Source organism: Pelobates fuscus, chromosome 3 (genome assembly GCF_036172605.1).
Source record: "Pelobates fuscus isolate aPelFus1 chromosome 3, aPelFus1.pri, whole genome shotgun sequence".
NCBI classification, from domain to species: Eukaryota; Metazoa; Chordata; class Amphibia; order Anura; family Pelobatidae; genus Pelobates; species Pelobates fuscus.
In genome coordinates this window covers 177,665,521-177,685,859 of record NC_086319.1, presented here as the reverse complement: position 1 = coordinate 177,685,859, position 20,339 = coordinate 177,665,521, and positions in this window count along the sequence as shown.

The window sequence follows — 20,339 nt, the reverse complement described above, 5'->3', positions numbered from 1 at the left end:
ACCCACCGCTCAAGGCTGGGGGCCAGGGGGAGGACATTAGGTCCCCCCCAATTTGTGTTTAGGGCCCCTACCCACCGCTCAGGGGTGGGGGCCAGGGGGGAGGACAGTAGGTCCTCCCCCCCTTACTTTTGTTTAGGGCCCCCACCCACCGCTCAGGGGTGGGGGCCAGGGGGGAGGACATTAGGTCCTCCCAATTTGTGTTTAGGGCCCCCATCCACCGCTCAGGGGTGGGGGCCAGGGGGGGGGACATTAGGTCCCCCCACAATTTGAATTTAGGGCCCCCACCCACCGCTCAGGGATGGGGGCCAGGGGGGAGGACATTAGGCTTCTGGCTTGAATACAGTAAGATGTTGCTATATTTATGAAGGGGCCCAGGGGGGATAGATGGTGGTTTTAACACTATAGGGTCAGGAATACAGGTTTGTGTTCCTGACCCTATAGTGATCCTTTAATAACATCCTTAGAGACTACATACATTTCTTTGTGATTGTGTATTTGGACAACATTCTGATTTACGCACACATCATTTACATGTCTCTAGGGTCTTGCAAACAGTTCTCAACAAAGGTCTGTACTGTAAACTAGAGAAGTGTTTGTTTGGCCAATCTGAAGTTAATTTCTAAGGTTATGTTATATCGGCCTATGGATTCAAAGTGGACCCTAAGAAATTGTCTGCTGTAATGGTAAGGCCTTTACCTTAGGCATTAAAAACTATACAGCGGTTCACAGGGTTTGCAAATTATAACCAAGGTATATTCCGTTAAGGCCTTCCCTAAAGGGGGACATGTGCAAGCATGTGACATTTGTGCTGCTAACAAAATTGTTCACAGATTTCCTTGTGGTCTGCTGCAACCTGTACACATACCCCCAAAACCAATGTCCAATTTGTCTATGGACTTTATTGTACATCCTCCCCGTTCTAATGGACACACTGTCATACATATGATCTGAGACAGGATTTTCTAAGATGGACTATTTTTTTTTTTTGTCAATCTTTCTTTTATTGAGGCATATGGTTATGGTGGTACAGAATAAAGAGAGGAAGACTTGCAGGGGTTATACAGGCTAATATCATCATAACAATTTACAAAATCTCCTAGAGTAATCCGCCTCATTTTATATTTTTTGTTAAACAAGCTTAGAACATTGAGTTATTCAAAACAAGTGGGTTATAATATATGTCTTGGTTATCCAGCTTGATTAATGTAACATTGGAACATCAATATACATTTTGTGTGAAACATAAAAATATCAGGCTTTATAACAGTAATAGATTGAACACGCTAAGCTTGGCAGATGTATAATTAGTCCAGTAGACTATTAGAGATGCGTCAGGGTAACTGTCGCTTAACATAAGATGGACTATTTTTTAACCCTCAACTCCCCTCCTCTGTTGAGTTAGCCAGGATTTTCCGCCTACCTTAGCCTAAAGGAGCTGCCAAACATCCAAACCAGTCTCTAGAGCAGTATGTGCGTTGCTTCATTTCACATTACCCATATGATTGGGTTGCATCGCTTCCTTGGGTGGAGTTTGCTGGAAATAGCCCATCCTGTTGTTCTCCTGACTGTGTTCTCTTCACGGGGAATACTAGCTCTGGATGAGCACGTGGTTAGTTTACATGATACTTGGGAGCAGGTAAACCAGCTCTTGGTTGATTCTTCTCAGAGACAGAAGGCTCAGACAGATAGGCTTCGTCGTGCAGCTCCTTCCTATGTGTTGGGGGACAGGGCAGGGGCGTACCTGGAGCATTTGGCACCCGGGGCAGATCTTATATTTGGCATACCCCATCCCCCCAACCCCATTTTAAAATTGTGTTTTTTTTTTAATATGGTGGTGTGTTTGTATGTACAAACACACACACTTAGACACACACTGACACACATATACAGAGACACATAGGCACAGACACATACAGATACACTGACACACAGATACAAACACTGAGACACAGATACAAACACAGACACACAAACACACAAATAGATACACAGACACATATACACACATACAGATACACAGACACACAGGTATGTGTGTGTGTTTATTGCATGCACTGTGTGTTTGTGTAGTGTATGCAGTGTATGTGTTTATGTATTTAATGCAGTGTGTGTGTGTGGTGTATGCAGTGTGTGTATATAGTGTATGCAGTGTGTGTGTATGCAGTGTATACAGGGAGTGCAGAATTATTAGGCAAATTAGTATTTTGACCACATCATCCTCTTTATGCATGTTGTCTTACTCCAAGCTGTATAAGCTCGAAAGCCTACTACCAATTAAGCATATTAGGTGATGTGCATCTCTGTAATGAGAAGGGGTGTGGTCTAATGACATCAACACCCTATATCAGGTGTGCATAATTATTAGGCAACTTCCTTTCCTTTGGCAAAATGGGTCAAAAGAAGGACTTGACAGGCTCAGAAAAGTCAAAAATAGTGAGATATCTTGCAGAGGGATGCAGCACTCTTAAAATTGCAAAGCTTCTGAAGCGTGATCATCGAACAATCAAGCGTTTCATTAAAAATAGTCAACAGGGTCGCAAGAAGTGTGTGGAGAAACCAAGGCACAAAATAACTGCCCATGAACTGAGAAAAGTCAAGCGTGCAGCTGCCAAGATGCCACTTGCCACCAGTTTGGCCATATTTCAGAGCTGCAACATCACTGGAGTGCCCAAAAGCACAAGGTGTGCAATACTCAGAGACATGGCCAAGGTAAGAAAGGCTGAAAGACGACCACCACTGAACAAGACACACAAGCTGAAACGTCAAGACTGGGCCAAGAAATATCTCAAGACTGATTTTTCTAAGGTTTTATGGACTGATGAAATGAGAGTGAGTCTTGATGGGCCAGATGGATGGATTGGTAAAGGGCAGAGAGCTCCAGTCCGACTCAGACGCCAGCAAGGTGGAGGTGGAGTACTGGTTTGGGCTGGTATCATCAAAGATGAGCTTGTGGGGCCTTTTCGGGTTGCGGATGGAGTCAAGCTCAACTCCCAGTCCTACTGCCAGTTTCTGGAAGACACCTTCAAGCAGTGGTACAGGAAGAAGTCTGCATCCTTCAAGAAAAACATGATTTTCATGCAGGACAATGCTCCATCACACGCTCCAAGTACTCCACAGCATGGCTGGCAAGAAAGGGTATAAAAGAAGAAAATCTAATGACATGGCCTCCTTGTTCACCTGATCTGAACCCCATTGAGAACCTGTGGTCCATCATCAAATGTGAGATTTACAAGGAGGGAAAACAGTACACCTCTCTGAACAGTGTCTGGGAGGCTGTGGTTGCTGCTGCACGCAATGTTGATGGTGAACAGATCAAAACACTGACAGAATCCATGGATGGCAGGCTTTTGAGTGTCCTTGCAAAGAAAGGTGGCTATATTGGTCACTGATTTGTTTTTGTTATGTTTTTGAATGTCAGAAATGTATATTTGTGAATGTTGAGATGTTATATTGGTTTCACTGGTAAAAATAAATAATTGAAATGGGTATATATTTGTTTTTTGTTAAGTTGCCTAATAATTATGCACAGTAATAGTCACCTGCACACACAGATATCCCCCTAAAATAGCTATAACTAAAAACAAACTAAAAACTACTTCCAAAAATATTCAGCTTTGATATTAATGAGTTTTTTGGGTTCATTGAGAACATGGTTGTTGTTCAATAATAAAATTAATCCTCAAAAATACAACTTGCCTAATAATTCTGCACTCCCTGTATAGTATATGTGTATAGTGTGTATGCAGTGTGTGTGTAGTCTGTAGCCCGAGGGAGACACACTACATTCCTGGTGGTCCAGTGAAGAGAGGCCCAGGAGTCTCCACGTTCCCTTCACATTTAGCATAAGCATGTTGTCTGTTCTCGCGATCCGAGAGAGTGTTGCCGTAGGTTGCCATAGCAACATGCAGATCGCGAGAATAGAGGACATGCTGCTGCTGAACGTGGAGACCCCTACTGGTGTTCCGGTCCCTGTCAAAGTGTGCCCCAAGCACCCCCCTAGTGAGTGGCACCTGGGGCGGACCGCCCCCTCCAACCCCCCTTAGAACGCCACTGGGACAGGGTCTGATTTTTATTTTTTTTGTCAATCTGTCTTTTATTGAGGCATAAAATTGCAAGGATACAGAATGAAGAGAGGGAGATGATACGAATACATACAAGTAGGGGTCATAACAGCTCAGCATATATCACCTCAGATAATCGTCTGCCTCTTTTTATATATTAAGTAGATGGGTCAATGGCTTACACATAACTGCGTAATAATAACATAAAACAATAAAATAAAACAGTTTTTTGAGTAACTAGTAGACACTTAAGGAGGATTAGCCCAGCATTAGCCAAGCCAAGCGTCTGGGCTGCTTGGTTGCTTAGCTCCGCCCCAGGGTCTGATTTTCTACTCCAAATATCCAAAATATCTGTCTCCAAGTACCATCCTTGAAATTCGCTTCTCGTTTTATTGGTCCTTTCTGTATTCTGTGCAAGGTGAACCCTGTTTCATATGCTTTGGACTTGCTTCATTGCATGCATATGCCTAATGTCCTTCATACCTCCCTGCTGAAACCTCTTGTGTGTAATTTTATTACCTTGTGCTCCTTTGTCTTCTGTTTCTGTTGAGGAAGTTGAGGAATACGAGATAGCTGCTATCCTTGATTCGAGATTCCATAGGGGTAGTCTAGTTCATTGGAAGGATATGGCCCTGAAGAATGGAGTTGGGTCCCTCATGTTGATGCCCGATTGGTCCGTTCGTTTCATCTCCCCAGGGGGAATGGGGGGGGGGAGGAATGTGACTTACCTGCTTCACGCCGAGCAGCTTTCCTCTAGCCGTGCGGCCCAACTGCTTCACATGGCCGTGATACTTGGGAGCAGGTAAATCAGCTCTTGGTTGATTCTTCTCAGAGACAGAAGGCTCAGACAGATAGGCTTCGTCATGCAGCTCCTTCCTATGTGGTGGGGGACAGGGCAGGGGCGTACCTGGAGCATTTGGCACCCGGGGCAGATCTTATATTTGGCACACCCCATCCCCCCCCTCACCCCCATTTTAAAATTGTGTGTGTTTTTTTAATATGGTGGTGTGGTTGTATGTACAAACACACACACTTAGACACACACTGACACACATATACAGAGACACATAGGCACAGACACATACAGATACACTGACACACAGATACAAACACTGATACACAGATACAAACACAGACATACAAACAGATACACAAACACACAAATAGATACACAGACACATATACACACATACAGATACACAGACACACAGGTATAAGTGTGTGTGTTTATTGTATGCACTGTGTGTTTGTGTAGTGTATGCAGTGTATGTGTTTTTGTATTTTATGCAGTGTGTGTGTAGTGTATGCAGTGTGTGTATATAATGTATGCAGTGTGTGTAGTGTATGCAGTGTGTGTATATAATGTATGCAGTGTGTGTGTGTGTGTGTATGCAGTGTGTATAGTATATGTGTATAGTGTGTATGCAGTGTGTGTGTGTAGTCTGTATGCAGTGTGTGTGTTTATTGTTTGTTTGTGTCCCCCGTAGCCCCTTACCTGTGTCCACGGAGGGAGACACACTACATTCCTGGTGGTCCAGTGAAGAGCTGCCCTGGAGTCTCCACGTTCCCTTCACATTTAGCACCAGCATGTCGTCTGTTCTCGCGATCCAAGAGAGCGTTGCCGTAGGTTGCCATAGCAATATGCAGATCGCGAGAACAGAGGACATGCTGCTGCTGAAGGTGGAGACTCCTACTGGTGTTCCGGTCCCTGTCAAAGTGCACCACAAGCACCCCCCTAGTGAGTGGCACCTGGGGCGGACCGCCCCCTCCACCCCCCCCACCCCCCCTTAGAACGCCACTGGGACAGGGTCTGATTTTCTACCCCAAATATGCAAAATATCTGTCTCCAAGTACCATCCTTGAAGTTTGCTTCTCGTTTTATTGGTCCTTTCTGTATTCTGTGCAAGGTGAACCCTGTTTCATATGCTTTGGACTTGCTTCATTGCATGCATATGCCTAATGTCTTTCATACCTCCCTGCTGAAACCTCTTGTGTGTAATTTTATTACCTTGTGCTCCTTTGTTTTCTGTTTCTGTTGAGGAAGTTGAGGAATACGAGATAGCTGCTATCCTTAACTCTAGATTCCATAGGGGTAGTCTAGTTCATTGGAAGGATATGGCCCTGAAGAATGGAGTTGGGTCCCTCATGTTGATGCCCGATTGGTCCGTTTGTTTCATCTCCCCAGGGGGAATGGGGGGGGGAGGAATGTGACTTACCTGCTTCACGCCGAGCAGCTTTCCTCTAGCCGTGCGGCCCAACTGCTTCACGTGGCCGCATGGCTGGGAACCTGTGGGGGGAAACATGCTTACCCTTTTGGCGTCGATGAATAGTTCCTTCGCGTTCGCTGTCGCCCAACTGCACAGATCAGAAACATGCAGACTCTACTCTAAGAGCGCGTCCATAAATAGATTTACATCACACCCATCCTTGAAGGGGCCAGGTCATCTAGGCGACCCTATGCTGCTTGGAGTCGGAAGGATGATGTGGACCAATCAGAAAACATGTAAACCTATTTAAGGCCTATTTAGGCCCTTATTTATTGCCCAATCATGTTTTCTGTATAGTTTCACGTTTAGTGCTTCAGTAACTCTATTGTGATTACCTTCAGTTAGACTGCGGAGCCATGGTCTAAACACTATAATTGCTCCATTATGCTAAATTTGTTTTGGTGCCTATAGTGTCCTTTTAACATCTGTAGTTGGGAAAGTGTTTGAGGGGTATTAAGGCATATTATTCAGGGATTCGTTAGGGTTAACAATGTCTTTGGCAAAAATCAGCATGGTTTTATGAAATATAGATTATGTCAAAACTAAAACTAAATTAAATAGGTCTAGATGTAAGTGGGTAGAACATTCGCTTAAAATAAGAGTACAGAGAGTTGTCATAATTTCAAGCTGAACAAAAGTGGTAAGTGGTATCCCACCGAGTTCTGTTCTGGTACCCCTCCTATTCAACATTTATAAAGGATCTTGAAATAGGCATTGAAAGGTATATGTCAGTCTTTGCAGATGACACAAAACTAGGTAAGGTAATACAATGTGAGCAGGACATTGCTAAGCTGCAGAGGGATTCTCTTTTCTACCTTCTGGCTCGACAGCAAAAAGAGCTGTCCTCCTTTTTTCCCCCCTCTCAGCTCCTGCCCCCTTTCTCAGCCCCATGCCTCCCACTACAGCCCCATAACATACCCACTACAGCTCCTCATCCCCCAAATGCAACCCATATCACCCACACCACAACCCCTTTCCCAAATTGTAGCCATCAACCTACTTAAGCCCCTATCCCCCCCTACATTTCCTAAACCCCCCAATTACAGTTTATACCCTCCACTATAGCCCCTGTCCCCCCACTACAGCCCTGTCCCTTTACTCAGCCACTGTCTACTGGTTTTAAAAGTGTAAGGTTTGGGTGTATGTGTGTGTCAGTATGTCTGTGTGTGTGTGTGCGCCAGTATGTCTGTGTGTGCGTGCAAGTATGTCAGTTTGTGTGTGTGTATGTCAGCCAGTATGCCTGTGTGTGTGTGTGTCAGTATGTCTGTCTGTTTGAGTCAGTATGCCTGTAACAGTGTGTGTGTCTGTGTGCCTGTCAGTGAGTATGTGCCTGTCAGTGAGTTTGTGTTTTTAGTGTGCGCCAAATCAGCAAGTGTGTGTGCTTGTCATTGAGTGTCTGTTTAGGTGACTGCTCCCCCCGCCCCCCCTTTCAATCACATGGGAAAGGTGTTTTTACTCTCCTCTTGGTGCAATAGGCCATTTGACTGGATTTGCCCCCAAGGCCAAAGGCTGCCAGCCCTCCCCTGGTAACATCCTTATGTCCCTCACTGAAGGGGCTACTTATTAAACAGGAGGACCGAGCAGGTTATAATTTTAATAACAGGGGTGGTGAATTCTGGATTATGTCTCCAGCAGCCGCAACTGGTGGTGGGTGGGCACTATTTAAATTTCAATGGGGAATGGATATGCTATTGTTTACCGCCCCAGCCATAGTCTTTAAGTAGAGGGTATTAAATGTAATAAAGGAGGGTGGATATGCCCTTATCTATCCCAAGTCTGGGACAAATTAGAATATTAATCTACCTGTATAAGAAAAAGTTATACTTACCTTCAGAAGTCTTCTTTCTTCTAAAGTCTTCTTTTCTCTAGCCTCCCCCCCCCCCCCAAAAAAAAATAATTACATCCTAACACTACTTTTCGAAATGAAAAAAAAGATTGAATCAGAAAAATACCAACAAAAAATAAATAAAAATGTGATGCAACTAAATTAAATCCATGTGAGCCCTGCGAGGGCTCAATGTAGAATAAGGTTTCAAGCCTCTGCTGATATTTCAAAGCATGGGAAACCCCTTATAGAGTGCTCTGAATGATTGGCTACCATAGTCCATCAAAACCAACATTAAATAGAGGCCATAATAGGATGACAGAATACAAAATGACGAACATGAACGTAACCCAGAGAAATACCTGATGTCTGATATAAAAGAAGTATTTATAATATGTACACGCCAATTTACACCAAAGCCTGGATGCTACAAGAAAAAGCAATGCAACCCAACCGTGTAATGCAAGCAAAATACAGTGTATCGGCATTGATAACAAAGCATATGGTTTACCATTGCTACATTGTTACTACTTCCAAAAAATGGAAACAGTTGCTGAACAGCCTAATCACAGCAGAATTGCACACCTCAACAGGTAATAATAATAGTATATTAATATCTAGATGTATAAAATATATTATTATTGTGTGTGTATATATATATATATATTTATTGGAAATTTTCTATTATCTATTTTTAACGTTTATTTTCATACTTCTAAGCAAGTTCTACAGCTTAAAAGATTTTCAAACACTAATAAATGCATAATTGAAAAGCATTGTTGAAATGAATGAAATATGTATTGTGTTAAATAGACATTCACTTTAACTGTGTACATATATAGAATATGTCTGTGTTTTGTTTGGAATACAGGAAGTTGCATTCTCACGATTTGCCAGCAAATATCTTATAAGTATGAAGAGTATCTGTTCAATTCATTCATATTTTTATCACACAGTCTGTGTGTAAGAAAACTAATCTCAAATACTTTATAGCCTCCACCATTATTTTTGTAAATTATAAATTAAAGGGACGCTGTAGGCACCCATATTACTTCAGTTCATGTAAATGGTCTGGGTGCAATTCCCCAGGTCCCTTAAGCTTGAGCAGGCAATTATTGCACAAACTGTGATAATTACCTGCTAGGGTTAACTCCACCTCTAGTGGCTGTCTACCAGACAGCCACTAGAGGGACATCAGGGCTGTTAGGCGACTTTTGGTGGCCTAACTGACGCTGGACGTGCTCACGCAATGCATCGTGACGTCCAGCGTCACCCAAAACCCCATATGAAAACAGTGAACAATGCTTTCCTATGGGGAAATGCTAATGCGAGGGCGGCCATTGCCATACATGCGTATTAGGTCTCCCCCATCTGCAATTTTTTTTAACCCCTTCTGCACCACGGGGGGAGAAGAGAGGCTTGACGGTGGGGGAAGCTATAGTGCCAGGAAAACGAGTTTGCTTTCCTGGCATTATAGTTTCCCTTTAATACATATTGTGATAAGTAATAAACAAAAATTTAAGTTTTCTTTTACATTTATGTGATAGTAATGCATCCTGTGTTCCAAGAAATCTTTGACTTTCTTCTTTTAATCAATAAAAAGTAATGTGATGATGTAGGGTTAAAAATAGGAAAAACATTGAAATATCTAACGAAAAATATCAAGCAATAAATACAAATTCTAAAAGCATTAGCATTCACAATTTACACATTAAATAAATTCAGAGAATGGAAACTTCTCTGTAATTGTTATGCATATATATTTGTTACAAAGTTCAAAAATATTGAAAAAAAACCACCCATAAGGAAAAGTAAAATAAATAAAATATTCGTCATGAATGCTCTTTACAGGATAAACATGGCACTATTTACAAGATAAACATGGTATTAGGATAGATTGGTTTTTGTTGATAGATGTTTTCTTTAGATACATTTTCTCATAGCCAGAATTATCAAGGTCATAGATTCTAGCCTTTGTTCAAGCCACAAACCTGCTGTAAACTTCTATATAGTGATGTACCGAACTGTCCGCCAGCGAACAGTTCCCGGCAAACTTAGCGTGTTCGCGTTCGCCGCGGCGGGCGGACACATGCGCAGTTCGATCCGCCCCTATTCGTCATCATTGGGCAAACTTTGACCCTGTGCCTCTCGGTCAGCAGACACATTCCAGCCAATCAGCAGCACTCCCTCCCTTCCACACCCTCCAACCTCCCTCCCAGCATCCATTTTCGATTCATTCTGAAGCTGCATGCTTAGTGAGAGGAGGGAAAGTTTAGCTGCTGCTGATTAGATAGGGAAATTGATAGCTAGGCTAGGGTATTCAGTGTCCACTACAATCCTGAAGGACTCATCTGATCTCTGCTGTAAGGACAGCACCCCAAAAAGCCCTTTTTAGGGCTATAACATCAGGCTGCTTTTTTTTTTTTTTTTTCCTGTGTAATGTAATTGCAGGTGCCTGCCTGCCTGCCAGCTTCTGTGTGAGGTTCACATTGGATACTGTGCCTACTTGCCCAGTGCCACCACTCATATCTGTTTTAACAATAGGTTAAGCTTTACATTTAAAATAAAAATTTTTGTTCACTGTAATAGAAGAGCAGTTGCCTGCCTGCCAGCTTCTGTGTGAGGTTCACATTGGATACTGTGCCCACTTGCCCAGTGCCACCACTTATATCTGTTTTAACAATTGGTTAAGCTTTAGATTTAAAATAAATAATTTGTTTTCACTGTAATAGAAGAGCAGTTGCCTGCCTGCCAGCTTCTGTGTCAGGTTGGATGCCTTGCCCATTTGCACAGTCAGTGCCACCACTCATATCTGTTTTAACAATTGGTTAAGCTTTAGATTTTAAATAAATAATTTGTTTTCACTGTAATAGACGAGCAGTTGCCTGCCTGCCAGCTTCTGTGTCAGGTTGGATGCCTTGCCCATTTGCACAGTCAGTGCCACCACTTATATCTGTTTTAACAATAGCTTAAGCATTAGATTTTAAAGAAATCATTTTTTTCACTGTAATAGAAGAGCAGTTGCCTGCCTGCCAGCTTCTGTGTCAGGTTGGATGCCTTGCCCATTTGCACAGTCAGTGCCACCACTTATATCTGTTTTAACAATAGCTTAAGCATTAGATTTTAAAGAAATCATTTTTTTCACTGTAATAGAAGAGCAGTTGCCTGCCTGCCAGCTTCTGTGTCAGGTTGGATGCCTTGCCCATTTGCACAGTCAGTGCCACCACTCATATCTGTTTTAACAATAGCTTAAGCTTTAGATTTTAAAGAAATCATTTTTTTTCACTGTAATAGAAGATCAGTTAGTTGTCTGCAAGCGTCTGGGTATCAGGCCTACTTCAGCGTGTGCTCTGCAGACCTGTGCCAGCGTGCTTTGACAGTTGCCAATCATATCTGGTGTCTCTTTAGCGTGCTTTTACAAAGAAAAAAGGTTTCCAGTGTAAGCTAATAGCAGCCAGTCAGTGTCCTTCAAGCGGCTCTGTCAGTCCTTCCTTCAGCGTGTGCTCTGCAGAACTGTTCCAGTGCACATTGCCAATCATATCTGGTGTCTCTATAGCGTGCTTTTAAAACCAAAATTTATTTTTCACTGTTATAGATTGAATAGCAGTTACTTGTCTTCAAGCGGGTGTCTCAGGCCTACAGCGTGTGCTCTGCAGAACTGTTCCAGTGCACATTGCCAATCATATCTGGTGTCTCTATAGCGTGCTTTTAAAACCAAAATTTATTTTTCACTGTTATAGATTGAATAGCAGTTACTTGTCTTCAAGCGGGTGTGTCAGGCCTACAGTGTGTGCTCTGCAGAACTGTTACAGTTCACATTGCCAATCATATCTGGTCTCACAGTAGCTTGCACGCATAGTACCACTAAGGCCCCAAAAAATGACAGGCAGAGGCAGGCCACCCCGCAGGGGCCGTCGTGGTCGTGGTGCTGTGATTCCCTTTTGCCCTAGAATAATGCCCAGTTTTCAGAAGCCACGTACCCTGAACTTGAAAAGTTCTGAGGACATAGTTGACTGGCTAACACAGGACACCCAATCTTGTACAGCCTCCGCTCGGAACCTTGACGCACCATCCTCCTCCAGCTTAGCTTCAGGCACCTCTCAAGATACCACTCACCCGCCTGCCGCCACCACCAAAACTAGCACCACAGCCGCTTTACTTGGTATGTCAGAGGAGTTATTCACACACCCGTTTGAAGAAATGAGTGATGCGCAACCATTATTGCTAGAGGATGTAGATAACAGGGATATGTCTCAGGCAGGCAGCATTAAACACATGGAGGTACGGTGTGATGATGATGATGTTGTACCCGCTGCTGCTTCCTTTTCTGAGTTGTCAGATACAAGCGAAGCGGTTGATGATGACGATGCGTCCCTGGATGTCACGTGGGTGCCCGCTCGGCAAGAAGAAGAACAGGGCGAAAGTTCAGATGGGGAGACAGAGAGGAGGAGGAGACGAGTTGGAAGCAGGGGGGGGTCGTCGCAAGGAGCTAGTGGCACAGTCAGACAGCATGCATCGGCACCCGGGGTCAGCCCGACAGCACGCCAATCAACGCATGCTGTGTCCACCACCAGAATGCCATCATTGCAGAGCTCAGCAGTGTGGCATTTTTTTTGTGTGTCTGCCTCTGACAACAGCGATGCCATTTGCAACCTGTGCCAAAGGAAACTGAGTCGTGGGAGGTCCAACACCCACCTAGGTACAACTGCTTTGCGTAGGCACATGATCTCACATCACAAACGCCTATGGGATCAACACATGAGTACAAGCAGCACGCCTACTCTAAGCCGCCATCCTCCTCCTGGTCCAGCATCTTCAGCCACGTCAACCACTGCTGTCCTTCTTGCCCCGTCTCAACCATCCGCCACTCCGTCTCCCGCCTTGAGCAGTTCCCGCTCATCTGCCCACAGTCATGTGTCTGTCAAGGACATGTTTGAGCGTAAGAAGCCAATGTCACCAAGTCACCCCCTTGCCCAGCGTCTGACAGCTGGCTTGTCCGAACTATTAGCCCGCCAGCTTTTACCATACAATCTGGTTGAGTCTGAGGCGTTCAAAAAATTTGTAGCTATTGGGACACCGCAGTGGAAGGTACCCGGACGGAATTTCTTTTCACAAAAGGCAATCCCAACTTGTACTCGATTGTGCAAAAATAAGTCATGGCATGTCTGGCACACAGTGTTGGGGCAAGGGTCCATCTGACCACTGATACCTGGTCTGCAAAGCATGGTCAGGGCAGGTATATCACCTACACTGCGCATTGGGTAAACCTGCTGATGGCTGACAAGCAAGGAATGCGTGGCATTTCAGAGGAGTTGGTGACACCGCCACGAATTGCAGGCAGTACTGCTGCCACCTCCTCTACTCCTCCTACTCCATCCTCTTCCATAACCTCCTCGGCTGAGTCCTCTTGTGCCGCTGCTTCTTGCTCCACATCAACGGCACCCCCCCCAGCTCCCCAGGTACTATTCCACATCCCGGATACGACAGTGTCACGCCGTCTTGGGTTTGACTTGCTTGAAAGCAGAGAGTCACACCGGACAAGCACTCCTGTCCGCCCTGAACGCACAGGTGGAAAAGTGGCTAACTCCGCAGCAACTGGATATCGGCAAAGTGGTGTGTGACAACGGAAAAAATTTGATAGCGGCATTGAAGTTGGGCAAGTTGACACATGTGCCGTGCATGGCACATGTGTGTAATCTGATCGTACAACGCTTTGTGCATAAGTACACAGGCTTACAGGACGTCCTGAAGCAGGCCAGGAAGGTGTGTGGCCATTTCAGGCGTTCCTACACGGCCATGGCTCACTTTGCCGATATCCAGCGGCGAAACAACATGCCAGTGAGGCGCTTGATTTGCGACAGCCCTACACGTTGGAATTCAACACTCCTAATGTTCGACCGCCTGCTCCAACAAGAAAAAGCTGTTAATGAATATTTGTATGACCGGGGTGCTAGGACAGCCTCTGGGGAGCTGGGAATTTTTTTGCCACGTTACTGGACGCTCATGCGCAATGCCTGTAGGCTCATGCATCCTTTTGAGGAGGTGACAAACCTAGTCAGTCGCAACGAAGGCACCATCAGCGACATCATACCATTTGTTTTCTTCCTGGAGCGTGCCCTGCGAAGAGTGCTGGATCAGGCTGTAGATGAGCGTGAAGAGGAAGAGGAAGAGTTGTGGTCACCATCACCACCAGAAACAGCCTTATCAGCATCGCTTGCTGGACCTGCGGCAACGCTGGAAGAGGATTGTGAGGAAGAGGAGTCAGAGGAGGATTGTAGCTTTGAGGAGGAGGAGGAGGAGCAAGACCAAACACAACAGGCATCCCAGGGTGCTCGTTGTCACCTATCTGGTACCTGTGGTGTTGTACGTGGCTGGGGGGAAGAACATACCTTCAATGACATCAGTGAGGAGGAGGAACGGGAAATGAGTAGCTCGGCATCCAACCTTGTGCAAATGGGGTCTTTCATGCTCGCCTGCCTGTTGAGGGACCCTCGTATAAAAAGGCTGAAGGAGAACGACCTGTACTGGGTGTCCACGCTACTAGACCCCCGGTATAAGCAGAAAGTGGCGGAAATGTTACCGAATTACAACAAGTTGGAAAGGATGCAGCATTTGCAAAATAAATTAAAAAGTATGCTTTACACAGCGTATAAGGGTGATGTTACAGCACAACGGGAATCTAACAGGGGGAGAGGTGGAAGTCATCCTCCTCCTCCTCCCACGACCACGCCGGCAAGGACAGGACGCTTTAAAGACGTGTTGTTGATGGAGGACATGCGGACCTTTTTAAGTCCTATGCATCGCCACAGCCCTTCGGGATCCACCCTCAGAGAGCGACTCGACCGACAGGTAGCAGACTACCTCGCCTTAACTGCAGATATCGACACTCTGAGGAGCGATGAACCCCTTGACTACTGGGTGTGCAGGCTTGACCTGTGGCCTGAGCTATCCCAATTTGCGATAGAACTTCTGGCCTGCCCCGCTTCAAGTGTCCTGTCAGAAAGGACCTTCAGTGCAGCAGGAGGTATTGTCACTGAGAAGAGAAGTCGCCTAGGTCAAAAAAGTCTAGATTACCTCACCTTTATTAAGATGAATGAGGGATGGATCCCGAAGGGACTGACACTGGGCGATACATTTGCTTAAAAAAGGCCTGATGAGATGAGCTGCCTTGGGCTAAAAATGGTCCACACGCTGCTGTATTTTAGCTCTGAATGACGTTTGACTTGCGTGACTTATCCGCCACCAACTAGGGTTCAAGCCGCCATGTTTTAGGGCACTTTCTGCCTGTGAAACAAACATCAATTTTTCTGGCCGCTGCTACAGCAGCGGCTGCAACAATACCACATTTTTCAGGCATGTGTACATGCCTAATTTTTAGGCCCACTGGTGCAGCACTGTGGCTTCAAAAACCAAACCAAAAAAAAATCCTCCAAGATGGCACCAATATACCAGTGGTCTAAGCATCTTCCCACCTTGGCCTAAAAAGGGGAGGTGATTCAACAATTAAAAATCTCTGCCATTTACACGTCCACTGATAGTAGACGCGGAAGGTATTAAACTGATATGAACAATACTCCACTCCTATCAGTAGGTCCGTCCCATTGTGATTTATGCCCCCCACCCACCGCGCAGGGATGGGGGCCGGGGGGGAGGAAAGTAGGCCCCCCCATTGTGATTTATGGCCCCCACCCACCGCGCAGGGGTGGGGGCCGAGGGGGGGAGGAAAGTAGGTCCCCCATTGTGATTTATGGCCCCCACCCACCGCGCAGGGGTTGGGGAGGACAGTAGCTCCCCCCAGTGTGTATCATGGGCTTTGAGGACAGGTGTCAATCCATACCTGCCAAGTGACCCTATGTAGGGGTAACAGTCCCTATTCTGCTCTGTGTCAGTGTGTATCATGGTCTCTGTGGACGGGGAACAGTCTCTATTCTGCTCTGTGTCAGTGTGTATCATGGACTCTGTGGACAGGGAACAGTCCCTATTCTGCTCTGTGTCAGTGTGTATCAGGGGTTTTGAGGACAGGTGTCAATCCATATCTGCCAAGTGACCCTATGTAGGGGGAACAGTCCCTATTCTGCTCTGTGTCAGTGTGTATCATGGTCTCTGTGGACAGGGAACAGTCTCTATTCTGCTCTGTGTCAGTGTGTATCATGGGCTTTGAGGACAGGTGTCAATCCATACCTGCCAAGTGACCCTATGTAGGGGTAACAGTCCCTATTCTGCTCTGTGTCAGTGTGTATCATGGTCTCTGTGGACGGTGAACAGTCTCTATTCTGCTCTGTGTCAGTGTGTATCATGGTCTCTGTGGACAGGGAACAGTCTCTATTCTGCTCTGTGTCAGTGTGTATCAGGGGTTTTGAGGACAGGTGTCAATCCATATCTGCCAAGTGACCCTATGTAGGGGGAACAGTCCCTATTCTGCTCTGTGTCAGTGTGTATCATGGTCTCTGTGGACAGGGAACAGTCTCTATTCTGCTCTGTGTCAGTGTGTATCAGGGGTTTTGAGGACAGGTGTCAATCCATATCTGCCAAGTGACCCTATGTAGGGGGAACAGTCAAGATTCTGCTCTGTGTCAGTGTGTATCAGGGGTTTTGAGGACAGGTGTCAATCCATATCTGACAAATGAGCCTATGTAGGGGGAACAGTCCCTATTCTGCTCTGTGTCAGTGTGTATCAGGGGTTTTGAGGACAGGTGTCAATCCATATCTGCCAAGTGACCCTATGTAGGAGGAACAGTCCCTATTCTGCTCTGTGTCAGTGTGTATCAGGGGTTTTGAGGACAGGTGTCAATCCATATCTGCCAAGTGACCCTATGTAGGAGGAACAGTCCCTATTCTGCTCTGTGTCAGTGTGTATCAGGGGTTTTGAGGACAGGTGTCAATCCATATCTGCCAAGTGACCCTATGTAGGGGGAACAGCCCCTATTCTGCTCTGTGTCAGTGTGTATCATGGTCTCTGTGGACGGTGAACAGTCTCTATTCTGCTCTGTGTCAGTGTGTATCATGGTCTCTGTGGACAGGGAACAGTCTCTATTCTGCTCTGTGTCAGTGTGTATCAGGGGTTTTGAGGACAGGTGTCAATCCATATCTGTCAAGTGACCCTATGTAGGGGGAACAGTCTCTATTCTGCTCTGTGTCAGTGTGTATCAGGGATCATTAGGATAGGTGTCAATCCATATCTGCCAAGTGACCCTATGTAGGGGGAACAGTCCCTATTCTGCTCTGTGTCAGTGTGTATCAGGGGTTTTGAGGACAGGTGTCAATCCATATCTGCCAAGTGACCCTATGTAGGGGGAACAGTCTCTATTCTGCTCTGTGTCAGTGTGTATCAGGGATCATTAGGATAGGTGTCAATCCATATCTGCCAAGTGACCCTATGTAGGGGGAACAGTCCCTATTCTGTTCTGTGTCAGTGTGTATCAGGGATTTGACTATCTTTATTCAGATTGAAAAATTACAATTCCAGGAAAAATTTAACAAACATTTACAAGAACATGTTATGCACATCATAGAAACAACGTAAACCTCTTTAACCCCTTAAGGACCAAACTTCTGGAATAAAAGAGAATCATGACATGTCACACATGTCATGTGTCCTTAAGGGGTTAAAGCCACAAACTTAAGACAAAAAATACGTACACACAATGTGTAAGGGTTTGAAAGAATATTCTGAATCCTTACACGTTTACTTTATCGTTTGTTTGATTTTTGTGAACCATATATAAACTACAAGCAGCGTGAAAACTATAAAAACTCAAGTGGCCATGCTGATCAAATTAAATAGTATGCTTTACACAGCGTATAAGGGTGATGTCACAGCACAACGGGAATCTAACAGGGGAAGAGGTGAAAGTCATCCTCCCCCTCCCACGACCCCGCCATATCTGCCAAGTGACCCTATGTAGGGGTAACAGTCTCTATTCTGCTCTGTGTCAGTGTGTATCATGGTCTCTGAGGACGGGGAACAGTCTCTATTCTGCTCTGTGTCAGTGTGTATCAGTGCAGGGCTTTGAGGACAGGTGTCAATGTTAGGTGATTTCTGCCCTTTATGGATTAAAAGCAGACTCTGCATCAACTGTGCAATTTTCCATGGGAGTTTTGCCATGGATCCCCCTCCGGCATGCCACAGTCCAGGTGTTAGTCCCCTTGAAACAACTTTTCCATCACTTTTGTGGCCAGAAAGAGTCCCTGTTGGTTATAAAATTCGCCTGCCCATTGAAGTCAATGGCGGTTCGCGCGGTTCGCCGGTTCGCGAACATTTGCGGAAGTTCGCGTTCGCCGTTCGCGAACCGAAAATTTCGGGTTCGCGACAGCACTACTTCTATAAAATTATTAATATACTATTTTATGCTCAATTTACTCCATTTAAATGTATTGTCTTGACAGAAACACATGACATGCATACATCTGCATTGTTATTTAAAAGAGTTTCAGCTAAAATGACAAGAAAAAAAACTGCTGTAAAAATCTGTTTTTTGCAAAATGACATACTTTCTTTCAAAGATTTTCACAGGGAAAAAAAAGTACTTTTCTGATATCTCTCCAAGTAACATCCTATGAATAAGTCTGAGTTATTTTCAAAGTTTTGAGCACTTATGGGTTGAGACTTATGATTATTTATGAGGCCTTGAGTGTTGGAGCCCATGGGAAAGTGAATGGCACGGCTTAAAATGTGGGCTTCAGACTTGTCTGGTTTCAATCAACCAAAAACTTCCCATCTCAAAATTTTTGGGTTCCACACTCTGCCAGTAAGACAAAGGTAAAGTCTCCATTAATCTTATCTGATGCCTCCCTCTAGTGGTTATTTATAATATTGGTGTAACAGAGGCATTGACCAAGGTCTGACAAAAAGATGTAATTTCTTATTAATGCTTTTCATTGTAGTTCGTTGTCCTTTATGTGTATAACTAACATGTCTGTTTGTGTATCATTTGTCTTTCTCTGTAGGTATACCTCTTTATATATCTGTGACTATATTCCTATGTCTGCTAATGATTTTCTCTGAAAACAGGAAGCTTCACTCAAAGGAACACTAAAGTGTTTGGAATACAAACATAGAAACATAGAATGTGACGGCAGATAAGAACCGTTTGGCCCATCTAGTCTGCCCAATTTTTTAAACCTGTGTGGCGGCCACTCCGATGGGAAGAGGGGTTCCGCCACCAGATATGATCTTTTCCCCCTAGTGGGAGGGATGCTGTAATGCAGAGCAGGAACAAGCAGAAGGGAGACAACTGTTATAGCTTTCTCCCACAAACATGAGACGACGCTCTATGCTGTGGGACAACTGGTTTTAATGGGGCCACACACAGCCTTTTATGTCAATCCCCATGCAAGGGGCACTCCCCTCTGGACCTGAGAGTAGAATACAGTAAAAACATACATACGATTAAATTGGCTCTCAGGTCCAGGACACTCCCATACAAAATAAGATAATTCCTCCCCTGTGCCTGGGAGATAATTGAGTCAGGAACTGTACTAACTCAATTATCTCCAGGCACAGAAAACACACATTTTAGCCATACCCCGAAAGTACCCCCAAAACTCATGGAAACCCCACAAAAGTTACATACCATGATAGCCCCAAACTGGGTGACCAACATATCCAAAAATCACCCTGATCGGTTCAGGGGTTCGGGATTTCCATGGAGGTCTTATTTTGACCGACCACACACGAGGCTCCTGCCCAAAAGAGTTCCATAAAATCAGGCTGTGCGGTCGTTCTCTTTCGGGAATACTCAATATAGTCAAAATACTGAATGTAGCCAGGGGCGTATTAGCCGCGAGGCAAACAAGGCATTTGCCTTGGGCGCCATTTTCCAGGGGGCGGCAAAAAAAGCCGCCCCCAAATGCCCAAGGCAAATGTCTTGTTAGCCTTGCGGCTAACAGACATGCTGGGCTGCCGGAGGGCTGCTGGGCGGTCGGGCGGCGCTGGTGGGTGGCGCGCGAGGGAGCACTTCCTCTGAGCTGTCTGCTCAGCTCCCTCGCGCGCCGCAAAGTGAGGCTGGGAGCCGGAATATGACGTCATATTCCGGCTCCGCCTCCCAGCCTCACTGTGCGGCGCGCGAGGGAGCTGAGCAGACAGCTCAGAGGAAGTGCTCCCTCGCCAGCCGCCCACCAGCGCCGCCCGACCACCCAGCAGCCACTGGACCACCAGGGAGAAAGATGACCCCCCCCCCCCCCCAG